At 33.6% G+C, this 21,067-nt stretch overlaps 1 pseudogene; it reads left to right on the top strand.

Moving 5' to 3' along the window:
• Positions 1-13,960: 13,960 nt before the first annotated feature.
• On the top strand, positions 13,961-15,438 carry LOC149163475 (transcription factor MYB17 pseudogene; annotated as a pseudogene).
• Positions 15,439-21,067: the final 5,629 nt, after the last annotated feature.

The following is a 21,067-nucleotide window of genomic DNA, read 5'->3' as shown; positions in this document are numbered from 1 at the left end:
GGGTTTTTCATAAACCAAGCAATAAGGCCAACAACAAAGGAAAGCTCAGGATGAGTATGGGTCAAATACAAAATGTTTCCTACAAGTTGACGTTATAAGGTACATCAACTTCAGGGGAAGTACAAGTGACTAAAATTTTGGCTCCAGACTGCAAGGGAGAAGGTTTTGGTTTACAGTCTTCCATGTGAAAATGGTGTAGAAGATCACAGGCCTACTTGGACTGGGAAAGGGAAATACCTACCTTGGATTGCAAGACTTGAAGACCAAGAAAATAATGCAAGTGTCCTAAGTCTATCATTTCAAACTTCTTTTTAAGGCTGGAATTTACATGGTTTATAAGGTTGGGATCACTACCAATAAGGATAAGATCATCAACATAAAGAACAAGAATGATAAGAGACTTTCCCACTTTATTGGTGTAGATAGTATTATCATAATGACACCTAGAAAAGCAAATTTCTAAAAGAAAGCTATCCATTTTGGCATACCAATACCAAGGGGCTTGCTTTAGACCAGAAAGGGATTTCTTAAGTCGACATACAAGGCTGGAGTCTGTTTGTATAAATCCAGTAGGTTGTTCCATATATATTTCTTCATGCAAGTCCCCATGCAAGAAGGCAGATTTAACATCCATCTGATGGACTTCCCATTTGAAAGAGGTAGCAAGGGAAAGAACAAGGCAAATAGAATTCATTTTGGAAATAGGGGAGAAGGTTTCAATATAGTCAATGCCTTCAACTTGTGAAAAACCCTTAGCAACAAGACGAGCTTTATGTTTATCAACATTTCCATCTGGTCCATACTTGGTTTTGTAAACCCATTTGCATATAACAAGTTTTCGTCCCTTTGGAAGAGGAACAAGATCCCATGTATCATTTTCCAATAATGAATGATATTCTTCATTCATAGTTGTGTCCTAATCTGGATGTCCTCAAGATTCTTCAAAGGTGTCAGAATCATAATTCATTGAAGCTTGAGCCAGTAAAGAAGAGGCTCTATTGAACTAAGAACATGTATGTCGCTGATCTGTAGGATCACCAGCAAGAGCACCTGTTACATCACGAGTAGCACGGACCCATGTTGGAAGCTGAGGAGATGAAGGAGGATCCTGAGAAGGTGGGGGAGGATTTTCATCCTTGTTTTCATCATCTGAAGAAGAAATATTTTCAGAAGTAGAAGGGATAGACAGAGGTGGCACATCCGCGGAACTAGGCTCGTAGGCTAATATATTTTCAAAAAACTTTACATCTCTTCTAACGATAACATTTTTGGACTTAAGTGGAATAATTCTATATCCTTTGACATATTCAGAATATCCAACAAAAATACATTTTTCACTCTTGGGTTCTAAATCTCTATGTTTCTCATCGGGAATATGGGCCCATGCTTCACTTTCAAAAACACGAAAGTGACTTACATTTGGTTTAATTGAGCTCCATTCTTCTTCTGGAGTGATATTCTTTAAAACCTTAGTAGGAGTGTGATTTACTATGTAATTTGCACACTTAATTGCTTTTGTACAAAAATTAAGACTAAGTCCTTTAGATTGAAGCATACAATTAGCCATTTCCTTTAAGGTGCAACTCTTCCTTTTAGCTACACCAATTTTTTGTGGAGTATATGGAACAATATGTTGCATTTAAATTCCATTCTCATTGCAAAAGTTGATGAATTTGTTGTTGACATATTCTCTGCCATTATCAGATCTTAGCTTAAGAATTTGATGTCTAGATTGTTTTTCAACAAAGGACTTAAAGGCCAAGAACATGTTAAATACTTCACTTTTGAGTTTTAAGAAGTATACCCAAGTGCGTATGGGGAAATCATCAATGAAAGTTAAGAAATACTTGTAGCCAAAGAATGAAACAATTAGAAGTGGACCACATAAATCACTATGCACAAGATGTAAAGGGGTTGAGGCGTGGCAAGAGGTATGTTTTTCAAAACTATCACGATGATGTTTTCCGAGTATACATCTGGAACAAACACCATCTCTACAAGATACCATTGGAAGACATGTCACCATATTTTCTTTACATAGATTTTGAAGGGAGTGATAGTTTAAGTGACCAAATCATTCATGCCAAAGTTTGCTCACTTCATCATTATGACCAACAAATACCGAGGGAAGATTTGATGAACCAAATTTGTTAAACTTATACAACCTTGTAGAATCATAAGCAATGCCAGTAGCTAAAATATGTCTAGGATGTCTTAGGTCCTTAATTACAACATCGTGAGGTGAAAATTCAATGATTTTACCTTCACCTGAATGAGTTATCTGATATACATATAGAAGGCTACATGATAAGGTTGGAACACATAATACATCATTAAATTAACTATTGTCTAGCTGAACAGTTCCAGTCCCTACAACACTAAGAGATATATCATCACCAACATATATATTTTTGGTGTTACAATCATTTAAAGAAAAAAACATGGCTTTGTTTTTGGCCATGTGATAAGAAACTCTAGAATCAATGAGCCACTCATGAGAATGAGAAGAAGAAGATACATTTAGTGCATAACCAGACTGAGATTCTTGACAACCACATGCAGAAAGTATTATTCCTGAAGGTGAAGTTGAAGTTGAAGAGTGCTCCAAATGGATTTTATGATTCTTCATTGCTACTTCCAAGGCTTCCATCTTCTTAAAGCATTTGGATTCTAAGTGGCCATCTTGATTACAAAAGTGGCAATGTCTATCAGTCTTCTTACCTTTGCTTCTATTTTCCTTATCATTTTGTTGAAATGATTTTTCATTTTGAGACTGAAATTTCTTAAGACCCTTGTTTGGTTTAGGACCATTCTTTTTAGTATACTCCTTCTTAGGATTCTTTGAATTTGGTTGTTGTTGGGTGGCTAAGGCTTTCTTAGAAGAGTTTCCAAGATTAAGAAGACCAATATATAAGAGTTATTATTGTTCTCTTATTAAAGAATCACAAAAGGCATCAAAAGAGGGGGACCTGTAGTCTTGTCCTTGAGAAATAAAGGCTTCTCTAGTAGAATGGAAGATGGAAAAAAACACAGAGTAGGCTGGTCCCAACTTAATAAGAATGGAATAGATAAGGCTACCATCTTCTTTCTCAACCTTAACACCTTCCAAGAGAATTGTAAGGGTCTTGAACTTGGATAAAAAATCTTCAATGGAAGAAAAATTATTGGGGTCCAATGTAAGCAACTCATTTTGGAGTTGATGGGCTCTAATTCATTTTTAATTCCAAAAACTTTAGTGAGTTATTTCATTGCTTCATTAGGAGTATCAAGTTTTGCAACATGGAATCTAAGGTCTGGAGAAATAGACATCCCTATCAATCGATGTGCTTAATCTTGTCTATTTTCCCATTTGGTTGCCTTATCTTCATCTTTAGGTTTGGTTTCTTGGCCTGAGGCTATTCTGTAAGGACTCTTACTTCTAAGTAAATCCACAATGTGGGACCACCATTAGAAGTAGTTGGTGATGTCAAGAATAACTTGGCATGGACTTTCCATCTTAATAGAAACTAAAGCTGTAGATGCTGAAACTAAGTGTTGCAATAGAAAGATCTCGAAAAATTAGGCTGATTAAAAAAAAATGGGTTTGAAAACGACTTCCGAATGAAGAAGTTATGGCTTTTTAAAGAAAAGTTGTTGAAGATGTTGACGAAGTGCATGAATGTGCGGAAATGAATGATAATGTTATATTTTAAAAAAATCCACCCCCCCACCCCCTTTCCAAACTTAATCTAATTAGCTCACTTAAAAAAAAATTATGTGACTCACTTTTATAAATAAGTGAAAGTCACTTTTACAATGGTACTTTATGAGTTACCCACTAAATTGTAACTTAAATAAAAGATAAAGAGACTTTAGAATTATAAGTGGCTCACTTTTTATAATGGGTGAGAATAGTTTTACATAACGTAACTTTAAAACATAAGTTACATGTGCTTTTTGGAAAAGTAACTCAACAAAAAGAAAGACTTGAACTCAAGACCTCTATTCTCATAAAGTAACTTTGGACCAAGTGAGCTAGTTTAAAAGGTTAGTAACTTTTGGAAAAGAGGAAGTAGTTTTTTTCTTTTTTTTTTAGTCACTGAAGCTTTGGGATGTGTGCTTACATGAAAAAAACTCTTTTCTGCCTACAAAACAAAAACGACAAAACCCAACACGGACATACAAGAAAAAAAAAAAAAAAACCTTATGGCTTGAAGTTAACTTTATCCGGAAACTAAATATTTTCCTCAATGTTTCTGATTTTCTGAGATCACAATAAGGCATGGAGGAAAAGAGCATACGCATGAGAAAAATCCCTCCTTTCTGTTCCTGATTTTCCTAGATCGAACAGACTCGCAAGGCAAAGAGCATATGAAAAAATGAAATGTATAGATCCGGTAATAAAAAACAGAGAGCTAAATAAGCCGAAATAAACAGAGAGAAGAATAGCTAGAACCGTAAATAAAGATTATATACCTGTAGATCTTTAAAATGACGTAGCTAGCGCTATCAGAAACATTTTCGCATGAAACGAAAGGGATTCCTCACTAGAACAGATGCTCCTAACACAATAGAGTATTCCTCTCGGCTCGAAAGCAGTAAAAACAATAAGTCTAGGAAACGATAGCCGGATGCAATTTTGTTGGCTTCAGATTTGGATCACCAATGGATGCGGCCCTCAAATATCTCTAATACCATGTAGGAATTTACAGGGTAAGTTCCTCATATAGAACACCAAAGGATACCAATCATAAATAGATCACAGATCAATACATCAACCATTCTTGATGTGGTTAAAACCCTCAAAGAGGAAAACAGTCCAAGGCCTGAGCCAATGTGGCCACTTCAGGAAATTTATTAATAAAAGAATTAAAATTTACATAAGCTTCTATCATGAATGGTTACCCTACAAATGACCCTCCATGCTCTCTAAATAGAAATCATGGACCAATCGGGTGTTAAGCCACAGATCAAGTGTTGGTAATACCGAGGAGAGAATGAACCATCAGATCACTTCATGTCTAGAACATATCATGACCGTTATATTGTAAGTTATCAAAATACATAGTAAAGAAACACATGTTACCTAACTCTACACTAGACCAAGTTATATTTAACTATTTCCTATGTGTCTGAATATCCTAACATCCCCCCTTAAGAACAACTTGGGATAGGATTGATGGATGGAAAAATATGACACAATAGGAGAAGGAAGAAGGCATTAGAGCCTATCCCCCCTTAGTGACAACTTCTTGAACTCCAACCGTTAATCGAAGTTTAGTAAACTTCACCTCTGTGAGAGCCTTTGTAAAGATGTCTGCAACTTGATCATCTGTTGAACAATATTGCACTTCAAGCACATGGTCATGAATGAGCTTTCTGATGAAGTTCATGTGTAGTTCAATGTGTTTACTGTGCTGATGTTAGACTGGATCTGTGCATAGTTGAATGACACTTTGATTATCACACCAAAGTGTGGTCAGATGTAGCTGCTGAAAGCCAAACTCTGACAAGATCTGACGAAGCCACAGGGATTCCTTACTAGCTTCTACGACACCACGATACTCTGCTTCTACTGAAGAAAGAGAAATGGAAGTTTGCTTTTTGCAATACCATGTAATAGGTCTTGAACCAAGAGTGAACACATAACATATAGTAGACTTCTGATCATTAGGGTCACTAGCCTAATTGAAATTAGTGAAACCAACCAATAGAGGAGATGCTTATGCACTGTAATGAATCCCAAACTGAACCATACCTCGAAGTATTCTTTTAGCTGCTTTCCAATGACTTTCATGTGGATTTTGCATAAACTGAGTAATAAGGCCAACAACAAAGGAAAGGTTAGGATGAGTATGGGTCAGATACAAAAGTTTTCCTACAAGTTGAAAGTATAAGGTAGCATCAACTTCAGGGGAAGTACAAGTGACTGAAAGTTTGGCTCCAGAATGAAAGGGAGAAGGGGTTGGCTTACCGTCGTCCAGGTGAAAATGGCATAGAAGATCACATGCACACTTGGACTAGGAAAGGGAAATACCTACCTTGTATTCCAAGACTTGAAGACCAAGAAAATAATGCAAGTGTCCTCAGTCTATCATTTCAAACTTCTTTTTAAGGCTAGACTTTACATGGTTTATAAGGTTGGGATAACTACGAGTAAGGATAAGATCATCAACATAAAGAACAAGAATGATAAGATACTTTCCCACTTTCTTGGTGTAGATAGTACTGTCAGAATGACACCTATAAAAGCCAGTTTCCAAGAGAAAGCTATCCATTTTGGCATACCAAGCCCGAGGGGCTTGCTTTAGACCATAAAGGGATTTCTTAAGCCGACATACAAGGCTGGGGTATTTTTCTATAAAGCCAGTAGGTTGTTCCATATATATTTCTTCATGCAAGTCCCCATGTAGGAAGGTAGATTTAACATCCATCTGATGGACATCCCATTTGAAAGAGGCAATAAAGGAAAGAACAAGGCGGGTAGAGTTCATTTTGGCAACAGGGGAGAAGGTTTCAGTATATTCAATGCCTTAAACTTGTGAAAAACCCTTAGCAACAAGACGATTTTTATGTTTATCAACTTTTCCATCTGGTCCATACATGGTTCTGTAAACCCATTTACATCTAACAAGTTTTCTTCCCTTTGGAAGAGGAACAAGATCCTAGGTATCATTTGCCAATAATGAACGATATTATTCATTCATAGTTGCATCCCAATATGGATGGCCTGAAGCTTCTGCAAAGGTGTCAGGATCATAATTCGTTGAAGCTTGAGCCAGTAAATAAGAGGCTCTATCAAACTAAGAATGTGTATGTCGCTAATGTGTATCATCACCGGCAAGAGCACCTACTGCATCCCGAGTAGCACATACCCATTTTGGAAGCTGAGGAGCTAAAGGAGGATCTTGAGAAGGTGGGGGAGGATTGTCATCCTTGTTTTTATCATCTGAAGAAGAAATATTTTCAGAAGTAGAAGAGATAGAGAGAGGTGGCACATATGCCAAGCTAGGTTCGTAGGCCGATATATTTTCAGCAAACTTTACATCTCTTCTAATGATAACATTTTTGGACTTAAGTGGAATAAGTCTATATCCATTGACATCTTCAGAATATCCAACAAAAATACATTTTTCACTATTAGGTTCTAAAGCTTTATGTTTCTCATCTGGAATATGGGCCCATGCTTCACTTCCAAAAACACGAAAGTGTCTTACATCTGGTTTAATTGAGCTCCATGCTTCTTCTAGAGTGATATTCTTTAAAACCTTAGTAGGAGTGTGATTTACTATGTAATTTGGACAGTTAATTGCTTCTGCCCAAAAATTAAGACTAAGTCCTTTAGATTGAAGCATACAATTAGCCATTTCCCTTAAGGTGTGATTCTTTCTTTCAGCTATACCATTTTGTTGTGGAGTATATGGAATAGTATGTTGCATTTGAATTCCATTCTCAGTGCAAAAGTTGATGAATTTGTTGTTGACATATTCTCCTACATTATCAGATCTTAGCTTAAGAATTTGATGTCCAGATTGTTTTTCAACAAAGGCCTTCAAGGCCAAGAACATGTTAAATACTTCACTTTTGAGTTTTAAGAAGTATACCCAGGTGCGTCTGGATAAATAATCAATAAAAGTTAAGAAATACTTGTAGCGAGAGAATGAAACAACTGGAAGTGGACCACATAAATCACTATGCAGAAGCTGTAAAGGGACTGAGGCATGACAAGAGGCACGTTTTTCAAAACTATCACGATGATGTTTTCCAAGTAGACATTCGGAACAAACACCATCTCTACAAGATACCATTGGAAGACTTGGCACCATATTGTCTTTACATAGATTTTGAAGAGAGCAATAGTTTAAGTGACCAAATCGCTCATGCCAAAGTTTGCACACTTCACCATTATGAACAACAAATACCGAGGGAAGATTTGATGACCCAAAGTTGTTAAACTGATATAACCTTGTAGAATCATCAGCAACGCTAGTAGCTAAAATATGTCTAGGATCTCTTAGGTCCTTAATTACACGTTTAAAACATCGTGAGGTGAAAAATCAATGATTTTACCTTCACCTGAATGAGTTATCTGATATACAGATAGAAGGTTGCAGGATAAGGTAACACATAATACATCGTTAAATTGACCATTGTCTATATGAACAGTTCCATTTCCTACAACACTAAGAGATCTATCATCACCAACATATATATCTTTTGTGTTACAATCATTTAAAGAAGAATACATGGCTTTGTTTTCGGCCATGTGATAAGAAACTCTATAATTAATGAGCCACTCATGAGAATGAGAAGAAGAAGATACATTTAGTGCATAACGAGACCGAGATGCTTGAAAACCACATGCAGAAAGTGTTATTCCTGAAGATGAATTTGAAGTTGAAGAGTGCTCCAAATTGATGTTATGCTTCTTCATTGCTCCTTCCGAGGCTTCCATCTTCTTAAGGCATTTGGATTCTAAGTGGCCATCTCGATTACAGAAGTGGAAATGTCTATCAATCTTCTTCCCTTTTTTATGTTTGCCTTATCATTTGTTGAAATGATTTTTCATCTTGAGACTAAAATTGCTTAGGACCCTTGTTTGGTTTATGACCATTCTTTTTAGGATACTGCTTCTTAGGATTCTTTGAATTTGGTTGTTTTTGGGTGGCTAAGGCTTTCTTAGAAGAGTTTCCAAGATTAAGAAGACCAAGATATAAGAGTTTTTCTTGTTCTCTTATTAAAGAAACACAAAAGGCATCAAAAGAGGGGGAACTTGTAGTCTTGTCCTTGAGAAATAAAGGCTTCTCTAGTATAATGGAAGGTGGAAACAAACACAGAGTAGGTGGGTCCAAACTTAGTAAGAATGGAATAGATAAGGCTACCATCTTATTTCTTAACCTTAACACCTTCCAAGAGAAGTCTAAGGGTCTTGAACTTGGACAAAAAATCTTCAATGGAAGAAAAATTATTGGGGTCCAATGGAAGAAACTCATTTTTGAGTTGATGGGCTCTAATTTCATTTTTAATTCCAAAAACTTTAGTGAGATGTTTCATTGCTTCATTAGGAGTATCAAGTTCTGTGATATGGAATCTAAGGTTTCGAGAAATAGACATCCCTATCAACCCACGTGATTGATCTTACCTATTTTCCCATTTTTCCACCTTATCTTCATCTTGAGGTTTGGTTTCTTGGCCTCAGGCTATTCTATAAATACCTTTACTTCTAAGTAAATCCACAATGTAGGACTACCATTAGAAGTAGTTAGTGCTGTCGAGAATAACTTGTCATGGACTTTCCATTTTAACAGAAACTAAAGTTGTAGATGTTGAAACTAAGTGTCCCAATAGAAATATCTCGAAAAACTAGGCTGATTAAAAAAAATGGCTCTAAAAACAGCTTCTAGATGAAGAAGTTATGGCATTTTGAAGAAAAGTTGTTGAAGATGCTGACGAAATGCGTGAATGTGAAAAAATGAGTGATTATATTATATTTAAAAGAAATCCCCCCTTTCCAAATTTAATCTAATTAGTTCACTTTAAAAAAAAAATAAAGAGACTTTAGAATTATAAGTGACTCACTTTTTATAATAGGTGAGAATACGTTTACATAAAGTAACTTTAAAACATACACTACATGTGCTTTTTGAAAAAGTAATTCAACAAAAGGAAAGACTTGAACCCAATACCTCTATTCTCATAAAGTAACTTTGCACCAAGTGAGCTAGTTTAAAAGGTTAGTAATTTTTTGAAAAGAGGAAGGGGTTTTTTTTTTAGTCACTGAAGCTTTGGGGTGCGTGCTTACTTGAAAAAACTATTTTTTGCCTACAAAACAAAAACCACAAAACCAACACGGACATACAAAAAAAAAAACCTTATGGTTTGAAGTTAGCTTTAGCTGGAAACTAAACATTTTCCTCAATGTTTTTTATTTTCTGAGATCACATTGAGGCACGACAAAAAAGAGCATACGCATGAGAAAAATCCTTCCTTTCTGTTTCTGATTTACCCAGATCGCACAGAGTCACGGGGCAAAGAGAATACGTAGAAATGAAAGGTATAGATCTGGTAACAAAAAATAGAGAGCTATATAAACCGAAATAAATAGAGAGATGAATAGCTAGAACTGCAAATAAGGACTGTATACCTCCAGATATTTAAAATGGCGTAGCTAGGGCTACCGTAAACCTTTTCACGTGAAATGAAAGGGTTTCCTCACTAGAATAGATGCTCCTAACACAATAGAGCAGCCCTCTCGACCTGAAAGTAGTAAAAAATAATAGATCTAGGAAACAATAGTCGGATGGAGTTGTACCAGCTTCAGATTTGGATCACCAATGGATGCGGCCCTCAAATAGCTCTAATACCATTTAGGAATTTACAATGTAAGTTCCTCAGATAGAACACCAAAGGACACCGCTCACAAACAGATCATAGATCAATACACCAGTATTTTTGACGTGGTTAAAACCCTCAAAAAGGGAAACAGTCCATGGCATGAGCCAACGCGACCACTTCAGGCAATTTATTAATAAAAGAATGAAAAATTACATAAACTTCTCTCATGAATGGTTACCCTACAAATGACCCTCCATGCTCTTTAAATAGAGATCATGGACCAATCAGGTGTTAAGCCACGGATCAAGTGTTGGTAATACCGAGGAGAGAATGAACCATCAGATCACTTCATATATAGAACATATTGTGACCATCGGATCACTTCATGTCTAGAACATATCGTGACCATCAGACTGTAAGTTACAAAATTACATAGTAAAGAAACACACTTTACCTAACTCTACACTAGACCAAGTTAGACTTAACTATTTCCTATGTGTAGGAATATCCTAACATGGAGCATTCATCAAGGTTTTGATATAGTCAAAGTTTCAGAGTTGAATGCTCCTCTATTAAAAAAACCCAAAACTCCACCAAAATAAATCAAGAATATTTTATTATCAAATGAACATGTAAATGAAGAGGAAGCCTTTGTTCTATGGTTGTTGTTCTGCATATCTTCATCATTGATGTTCCCTAATTTATCTAGTGATTTGATGCAAATTGAAGAGTTGCATGCTTAGATCCAAATTGAAGAGATGATCTTGCAGAAATCTTCTAAACTTTTAACCTGACTCAACCAACCATTCAACACATTGCAATTTATTAGTAAATAACTATAGAATTTTTGTGGCACTCTAGTTACATTTTGAGAAATCTAGCCCTAAGGTTAACCTAAATCTGGTAAATAGTGTGTAATCTATTGAAAAAAATATGAATTCCTGAAAAGTTTATATTCAATTCATTTGTAAAAAACATTCTCAAATAAACCTCAAAAAAATAAAGTCAAATTAACAATGACCACCACATTTACTTCTGCAAAAGCTAAAGCAAGGCTTACGATTCTAGTTTGACATTACCAGTTTAGAACTAATAATATTGCTGCCATCAAGGTTATTACTTGCACGCCTTTCAGTGATAATTCTGGAAGGATCTGAAAAAGCCGCCTATTTGGAAAGAGAATGAATCAATAGGCTAAAGCAAGGCTTATAGTTCAAGTTTGACATTACCAGTTTAGAACTAATAATATCGCTACCATCAAGGCTATTACTTGCACACCTTTCAGTGATAATTCTGCAAGCATCTGAAAAATCCGCTTATTTGGAAAGAGAATGAACTAATAGACTCTGTGGATATGCTTCCATGAGAAGGGGAGCTAGTCATATCTCATCACTAATAAAATCTACTCACTAAATCTAAAGAGTGTTTTGGGGATCCATTACATGATAAACAAATATCTATCAATCAATGAAATAAGCATGACACATAAAGAGAAATTGATTCGAAGAAATATGAGGAATAGAAACCATCTTCTTGTATGGTAAAAAAGAGCATGACCTAAAGGAGAAATTGAAGAGAATTCGTTACATTAGAAATTAAATGAGATTCATTACGGTGAAAAAGAGCATGGAGTGAAGGAGGAATTGAAGAGGAGTCGTTACATGAGAAATTGAACAAGTTTCGTTACGAGAATGTAGAGCCGGAAACCTTTTCATTATACCTCCACATTGTTGTGGTTTATTCTTCCACGTTTAATCATGCATATGTTTCGGAATTTAAACCAACACAGATACGTATCTTTTCACATGCACATTCCACACAAATGTTTTAAAATTATAAACCGTAATCCTCATATGTGGAGATAAATAATAGGCACAACAAACTTTTAATGATCATTTGGTAAAATATTAATTTAAGTAGGGTTTAAACACTTGATTTAGATATGCGAGAAGGTTATCACTTTCAATTTCAATCATTGATGGAGTGGCTACGACGAGAATATACTGACATATTTCAATTTACACCATCAGATCAAAAATATTAATTAAAAAAAATGATTAAAGTGCCCCATTCCAATAAGAGAGACACCTAATAGCGTAATTACTATATTTAACTATTATATAAATATTATTAAAATAATTAATACTATTAAAATTATTATTAATGTATCATCAATATTATAAATTTTATTAATGATATTATTAATAGTATTAATTTTAATATTACTAATATATATTTTTAAAAATATTATTAGTAATAATATTAATAAATTATTAATATTAAAATTAAAAAATAAATATATGTATAGTAATGTGAAGTGTTAAGCATAATGAAAACATAGTTAAATTCAAATTTTAATATTTTATTAAATTTAAATAACATTATATTGAATTAATAAGTTTTAATTTTTAATCAAATTTTAAATAAAATTGATTAATCTTTATATACAAATTTATTTTTTCCTGAGTAAAAAGAGATTCCATCTTTCTCCATATTTAATAAATCCAAAATTAAAATATATATTTTATATTAACTAAATCTTTAATAAAAATATTTACATGTGTTAAAAAGAATATCGTTTATTTTTATATTTTCATAAACATAAACCAACTCAAAATATATAACCTCTGTATTCAAGGTTATGTGATCATGATGAATTAAGCAAAATCTTTCAGTAAAAATCACATATTTCGACGGACACTCAAAATCTGGTATAATGTTTAATAAACACTCACCTGCAATAATTATTATATTGTTTAATAAGCACTCACGCTGCAATAATTAGTATATCTGAGAGTGACTAGACTAGACGCAACGATCGTCATTAGAGCAGTACGTAGAGACTTAACAAACCCCACGCATTCAAGGGCAGTGTAACTATGACCCCCATGCGTTCAAGCATACATAATAGTTATCAAATATGGAGTTACTCTTACAAGAGGAAACAATACTAATTATAGTAATACCAAACAATTTTTGAGGCATAATTACGACTTTAGGTTAGCAAGCATATGAGATAAAAGTATAAATTCAATTCAACTAAATTCAATTCAACTAGTGATTTCACATGAAGAAATGTTTTTCAGGATGATCATTGAATCTGTGATTTTACATTAAAAATACTTGAATAACAACCTATCCAAGATCCCATGAATTTTGCCTAATTCATTTTAACCAAAATTCAAAAAAAATATAATAATTAGAAGACACCCTAAAATCTTCTAACTATTGTACTCCTCTATCTACTTGTTACCAAAAATTGTTTTGCTTAATTTTAACCAAAAATTCTAAAACCTATAAAATAATTATACTAACAAAGTTTATAGATTGTACTAATATATCTACTTTTCACATTTCCATTCACAAATTTCTAAGAGAGTACAGGTACAGACAACTGTAAGCTTGTGGAAAGGTATGCTCTGGTTTTCCTTCTTGATTGTGTACTGAAGCTCTGCTGTAACAAACACCCATACACGGTTTAATATGTTGGGCCCCACTTCTATTCCTGCATCTCAAGGACGTTTGAGATAAATACATACCACTGGTTCTTGCATTTGGCCATTATTGTTTCTATCATTCTGGGGAGCATCAGAATACAAGCGCGTTATACTTTCGAATATCTGCGTGCTCCACTGATAGGTCTAAAATGGGCAGAGCTCCCTGCTGTCAAAAAACGGGATTAAAGAAGGGGCCCTGGACTCCTGAGGAGGACAAAATTCTCATCAATTACATTCAGAAGAATGGGCATGGAAAATGGAGTACTGTTCCCGAGCTTGCTGGTGTGCAAAATCTATATATATAAATTCTGCCCGTACCCATATTATTATATACGCTTATTCAATATATATATTTTTTTATGTATATACTCCTTTGTTTCAGTGCTTCGACCTGTGTATATGTTATGTGCTTTCACTTTAGACCTAGTATATTGCGTCATATGTATATGTATATGTATCTTTGAGTTAAATCTGTAATTGAATTGATTATATATAGACTCTTACAAATTAAATGAGTGCAGGACTTCTTCGCTGTGGTAAGAGCTGCCGACTGCGATGGACGAATTATCTGAGACCTGATGTCAAGAGAGGCTCCTTTACACGAGAAGAAGAGCAAACTATTATTCAGCTGCATGGAATTCTAGGGAACAAGTAACCAACCAACAAAATAATATAAACAATTATTTCATGTTATCACGATTTATTTATGTAGGGAACTCCTTCAATATAATTTATTTATTGTTCCGATTCTTGCAGATGGTCTGCCATAGCCTCACAGCTTCCGGGGAGAACAGACAATGAGGTCAAGAATTTTTGGGGTACCCATCTGAAGAAGCGTTTGTTGAAGATGGGACTCGATCCCGCTACCCATAAACCCATAGAAGAAGCCAATCCAACTACAGAGGGGTTCGAAGCCTTAGCCCTCACGAGGCACAAGGCACAGTGGGAAAATGCAAGGCTTGAAGCAGAAGCTCGTCTCTCCAGAGAATCACTGCTTATTTCCTCTAATTCTGCTGCTGGTTATCACATCAATAAGACGGTGGAAATTACCACAATACCTAGCGATAATCAATCCACTGATTATTTCTTAGAGATTTGGAATTCAAAAGCTGGTAAGGTCTTCAGGAAGGAGAATCATCTGCCAATAGGTGGGGATAATCCTGTTTTAATATCTGAAAATTTTCTGAGTTCGGTTTCTTCCCTGTGCTGTTCTTCCACTCAGAATAGTTATGATCAGTCCTTCAACCCCAATGATAAAAATAAGGAAAATGGGTCTCAACAGTGCAATTCTGCATCATTTGAATTGATTGGGGACTGCAATCTGAAAACCCCTGAAGTACTTTCATGTTTTGCTGATATGACAACATGCCAGACAGAAGATAAGGTCCCCGACGAATTAGATTTTCCGAAGCTTCTGCTGGATTTCTCTGATAATGATGACAAGATTAACAACACCAACAGCATTCAGTCAGATTTTAGTGCAACATTTCAAGGGCAGCACCCTTCCCCATGGGCCGAATTACATGACGAGGATTACTGCTGCCCTTCGCCATGGGCCGAATTACATGACGAGGATTACTGGAGCAATTTGTTATCTGGTATTGCTAACGCATCTCCACATAGTTGAGATTTCAATCCTGTTTTTCGTCATCCCTGTTGTTATACTCTGAACTCTCATTCTTGTTAAATATATAATAACAGGCTGTAAATCCCTGTTAAATCTAATAATCATGTTTGTGAAAATAATATTTATTTGATGTTTAATTGAATCAGCATCAACCCATTTTCAGTTATGTCCCCATAGATTATGGGTTAGGACATCATGGTTTAGTAGATCAGTACGAAGTCAGAATTAGACTCAACTAATCAGTCAGATGACCATTTCCCAGTTGTAGAATGTGAAGGCAATTTCTAATCTTGAGGGCTATGTATTTTGATGTACTTCATTGTTCTATGCAGATGGACATCATGGTTTAGTAGATCAGTACGAAGTCAGAATTAGACTCAACTAATCAGTCAGATGACCATTTCCCAGTTGTAGAATGTGAAGGCAATTTCTAATCTTGAGGGCTATGTATTTTGATGTACTTCATTGTTCTATACAGATGAGTAGTAAGAAAAAGAATAAAACATCAGGGTTCAAATTTTATTGAGTATATATATGATTTGTTGTGTCTCCGCTAAAAGAGTAGGCGACCCCATAGTCGAAGTTTCGGCTCTTGTTGAGGCATAAGTTTCCTGCTATTGTGCGGCTTACAGGTTGTTACAGGCTGTTGCAGGTAGCCTAGATTTATAGTGACAGCCAGTTAGATTTGATCATAGGTCTGTTCAAGATAACTCACAGCAGTTACGGATTATCCTAGATTTAAAAAAAAAAAAAGAACAAAACATCTCAAGCATTGAGATATTTGATCTTGAGATCTCAATTCAACGGAACAAAAGATCTCAAGCTTTGAGTTTTTTTATATTGAGATTTCAATTCAATATTTGTGTTGTGTTTTTCTTGATTTTGTTTGTTTCCTTTTAATTTTTCTATATTTTAGTATCAGAGTTATCTTTCATTAATGGGTAATATTTAATTATTTTTTATTTTATAGGAATGTTAGAGACTTTAAATAAATGGCCAATAACAATAGTGTTAGTATTTCCCAGCATCAAATACCAATTTTTAAAGTTGAAAATTATGAATTTTGGAGCATTAAAATGAAGGCAATGTTTTCTTAAGGGATTTGTGGGATTGGGTGGAAAATGATTATGCAGAACTAGTTGATGCTCCAGCTCTTGCAAATTGGACCCAAATCCAAAGAGAATATTTGAGGGGAAATTGAAAAAAAGATGTAAAAGTTATTTTTTCATCTAACGAGCAGTGAATGATTCCATTTTCCAAGACTCATTGCAACAATAAAATCAAAAGAAGCATAGAATGTGGTATAGAAAGTATATCAGGGAACAAATAAGGTAAAAGTTGTTAAAATGCAATCTGTCAAAAGAGAATTTGAAACTATTTGCATGAGAAATTCTAATTCTATGCAAGATTTTTTCACTAGATTTATGGAGATAATGAATCAAATCAGATCTCATGATGAATAATTAAAAGATCAAAAAGTTGTTGAAATTTTAAAAAAAAAGCTTCCTACAAAATTTGATGGTGTTGTTGTTGCTATTGAATAATTTAATTATTTAACTCAATTGTATGTGAATAAGCTCATAGGATCTCTTCAATTTGATGAGAAAAGGATAAATAGATCTACTAAAAAAACTTTTGAGCAAACTTTTCATGAAAACAAAAATATTTCTAAAACTAAAGGTCAAGAAGGGGAGAATTTTTCTCATGAGGAAATTATGAGCATTAGTGGAAGAGCCAGAGGACAAGCATATAGAGGAAGCAAGGTCCAGGAAGAAGTTTTCCTACAAGTATAAAGAATAGGTAATGACAACAATGATGGAGGTAAAATATATGGAAATTCTCAAGTTCAATGCTTTTATTGTAAAAGGTTTGGCGATTTGTTATAAATAAAATATAGATATAAATAATGTAAATATAAATAATAATAACACATTATAAATAATGATTAATTCGTAATTAGCTAATGAACAGGTTAGTCCCTAAAGACATGATGATCCATAAAGGGACACCTACTTAGGGTATATAAGTATGCCCTCACCCTCATTTGTAATCTTCTCATATCAATTCTTTTCTATAATATTCAATATACAATTACTTGTCATGCAATGGATATTCTTGTCTTAGAAGTATTCTTAGCATTATTGTTGCTTACAAAAACTTTGTTGATCACATTGGTATAAAAGCCTAACTGAACTATGTTCTTTACATTGGTATTAAAGTTGTTAGATCCTTTGGTTGCTCACCTATTACATTGATATTAAAGTTGTTAGATCCTTTGGTTGCTCACCTACTGCACAGAGCGAGTTTGCTCCTACCTTTGGCCATCAAAATTTCGTCAACATTGTTGCCATCTAGATTCAAGTGTTTTGCTACACCACTTAGAGCTTCTCAATTTTCACCAATTGACTCTTGGCCATGAAAGAAAAAGAAAAAGAAAATATAAAAAAAAAACAAATAAAAAGTAATAATTTAAAAAAAAGAAAGAAAATGGAAAATAGAAAGTATTATTTTAAAATAAATAAAAAAAAGGTTAAAAAATTTATTATATAAAAAAAATGAAATTAAACAAAAAAAACTCATATTAAAAATGTTAAATTTAAAAAATTAAAATAAATAAATAAATAAATAAATTTAATTTAATTGGTTCTTCAACAACCATACCAACCACAACCCAACCGTGTCACTCAGCTTCCCACTCCAAATCATTGTTCTTGTTCTAGTCAGCCCAATCCATGACACCAAGAGTAAGAATTTCAAATCCTAAGCCCCCTGAAATTTGACAGTTTGAACAACTCTAATACCAGTTTCTATCTTTTTAATATCCCCTCCCCATCCCGACTGCAACCACCATTCAAGTAGTCATCATTCCATTAATTTTCCACCTTGTCATTCGCCTTGCCAAGCGACTGCACAGTAGCCACGAAGGACGTGACCATGGTTCATCGAAACAAAACCTTGTCATTTCTTGTTGCCATGTAACCGGGGCTTTAGGGGAGCCATTACAGTTTTTGTGACCTAACGTGGGATAGAGACCATAAAAACAAAAACAAAAAAATCTGACCTCGTCATTGTCCATACGACTGCATCATATCCGTACACCCAATCCCCATTAATACTGCTCTTCGGCAATATTGTTTATCTGTGCGTCGATTTTGTGATCACCTTAGAAGAAAAATCAAGCATTCCTTTCGACCAGCCACCACCATTTACAACCACGATGTCATTCGGCATCCCAGACTCGTAACCCTTCCCAAAGAGAAAAGTATAAGGAGACAACAAAGAATTAGGCCCTTGTTACTGTGGAGTATCAAAAGGTTTAAAAGAATATATAATCCTTCACAATTGCCACTTAATAATTAAGGTTATATCTAGATGGTAAGGGCATCACATAAACTAAATAGTGAGGAGAAGTCCCAATTAAGGGAAAATTCTATAAAGATAAAGCATAATTTATTGGGTTACAAACATTTCTCTTTTGTTTTTAAGAAAATAAATACAGGCCATGTATTATTAGTTTAATTAAATTTAAAAAGTTTCATATAAAAAAAAAATCAGTTCAAAGCAAAGGAAAGGAGAATAATTCAAAATCTTTTTTTAAAGCAAAGGAAAGGAGAATAATTCAAAAAGTTTTTTTTTTCAAGGGATGATATGAAATACATGGAATTTAATATAAAATTTATATATACATAAAAGAACTTTGATTTGCAAAAAAATATATATATTAAAAAATATATTTATAAAGTTTAAGTTATAAATATTTATAAATATATATATATATATTTATAAGGTTTTTTAAAGTTTTAATTTAAATTTGAAAAGGGAAATTATAAGTGATAAGGTTCTTAATAAAATGAGAAAAAGTTTATCATATATACAAGTTGAAGGAGATTATTTAAAAAAAAAATGAATTTTAAAAGTTTCGATTCATATTTTTAAGGGAGTGTTATTATCAAATAAGTCTAGAAGAGTATTTAAGAAAAAGAAAAAAATAATAAGGTTCTATACAAAGTTAAAAGAAGTGAAGAAAAAAAATATGAGTTTTTTATCAATATGTCTTTTTTGTTCAGAGGAATATTCTAATTGTGAAGAGTCATTTAGAAATCAAAATGTAGTTTGCACAAAATGTTACAAAATTTTTACTTTAGTCGAATCTCTATGTGATACACAAAAACAATAAATAGCAAGAGATGTAGAACAATTAATGGAATATTTGGGTGACGACATGCATATCTTAATAAGGAAATGAAGAAGGAGGAATCCAAAATGCAAGATAAAAGCCCGTCATCATCCCTATAAAAAGATGTAATCTAGTGTAACAAGAAATTGCAGCCGAAAGATCAACAGAAAGACCAACTAATCAAACTTGGACAAAACAAAAAAACATTACAATGAGAATATAAAGATTTGGTTGACATGCATTACAAGGAAGTGATGGAAAAGGACAAAGAAAATTATTGCCTCAAAGACCATGTTGAAAAATTATTTGCACAAGTAAAAAAGAGTAAGGCCACAAAGAAAGAACCGAAGAATCACATATAAGAACAAGAAGAGAAAAATTTACGTTTAAAGAACCTTAATAAAATTTATTAGAACAAATCAAAAGTTGAAAAGATGAAGAGAATGATGCTAAGAATAAAGTCTACAATTAAGAAAACGAAAAACTCTCACGTCTAAGGAATCATAAACAAAATATTCTCACACAAATAAATAAGCTTAAAAGTGGAAAAAAGTCGCTAAAAGAAAAGTTAGAACAACTTACTCAAGAAAAAGTATCGAAGTCTCTAGTCGTAACAGACCAAGTTGAAGATAAAGGAACAAATTTGATCCAATCAATATCACAACTCAAGAAAATGAGAAAACAATAGAATTTAAAACATATTCATATGTTTCAATTCAAACAATGGAAATTCCAAGTGATGATTCGATAGCCAACTCAACAACAACATTACTTGAAGTAAATCAGGAAATTACCACACACATGATAAGTTAAAGTCCAACCAGAAGAATTATTTATCGATATCTGAATCATAAGAGTAGACTTCTCAATCAATATACATATTAATATCATTTAGAACATTAAAAAAAAAAGATTTATGTTCCAAGGAATAATGAAGTTTGTATAATCCAATCCTCAAATAACAATTCATTACAAATTTCTGGTGATCAAAAGATTCCACAGAAGAATAACCTAGGATGGTCATATCCCTTCTCAGTTCGACAATTTTGTTTATCACTAAAATGATATATCATCTTGTATAAACTAAGATGACAGTCCTTAAACGAGAAAACATTCAAAACGGAAAAAGAGAATAAGTCTTTTCATTAGTAAGATTTGAGGAAAAAGATTTTTGAGGAGGAATGCAATTTTATGAATAAAATATAGATATAAATAATGTAAATATAAATAATAATAATGCATCATAAATAATGATTAATTAGTAATTAGTTCATGAAGAGGTATGTCACTAAGGACATGACCGTTCATAAAGGGACACCTACCTAGGGTATATAAGCATGTCTTCACCCTCATTTGTAATCATCTCATACCAATTATTTTATATAATATTCAATATACAATTACTTGTCCTACAATGGATATTATTGTCTTCGAAGTATTTTGAAGATTATT

Source organism: Pinus tabuliformis, chromosome 5_1 (genome assembly GCF_031772625.1).
Source record: "Pinus tabuliformis cultivar Carrire ecotype Pingquan chromosome 5_1, CPIR1, whole genome shotgun sequence".
Lineage (NCBI taxonomy): Eukaryota > Viridiplantae > Streptophyta > Pinopsida > Pinales > Pinaceae > Pinus > Pinus tabuliformis.
The sequence above is the reverse complement of the archived record's forward strand: the minus strand, read 5'-3'. Positions and strand labels throughout refer to the sequence as shown.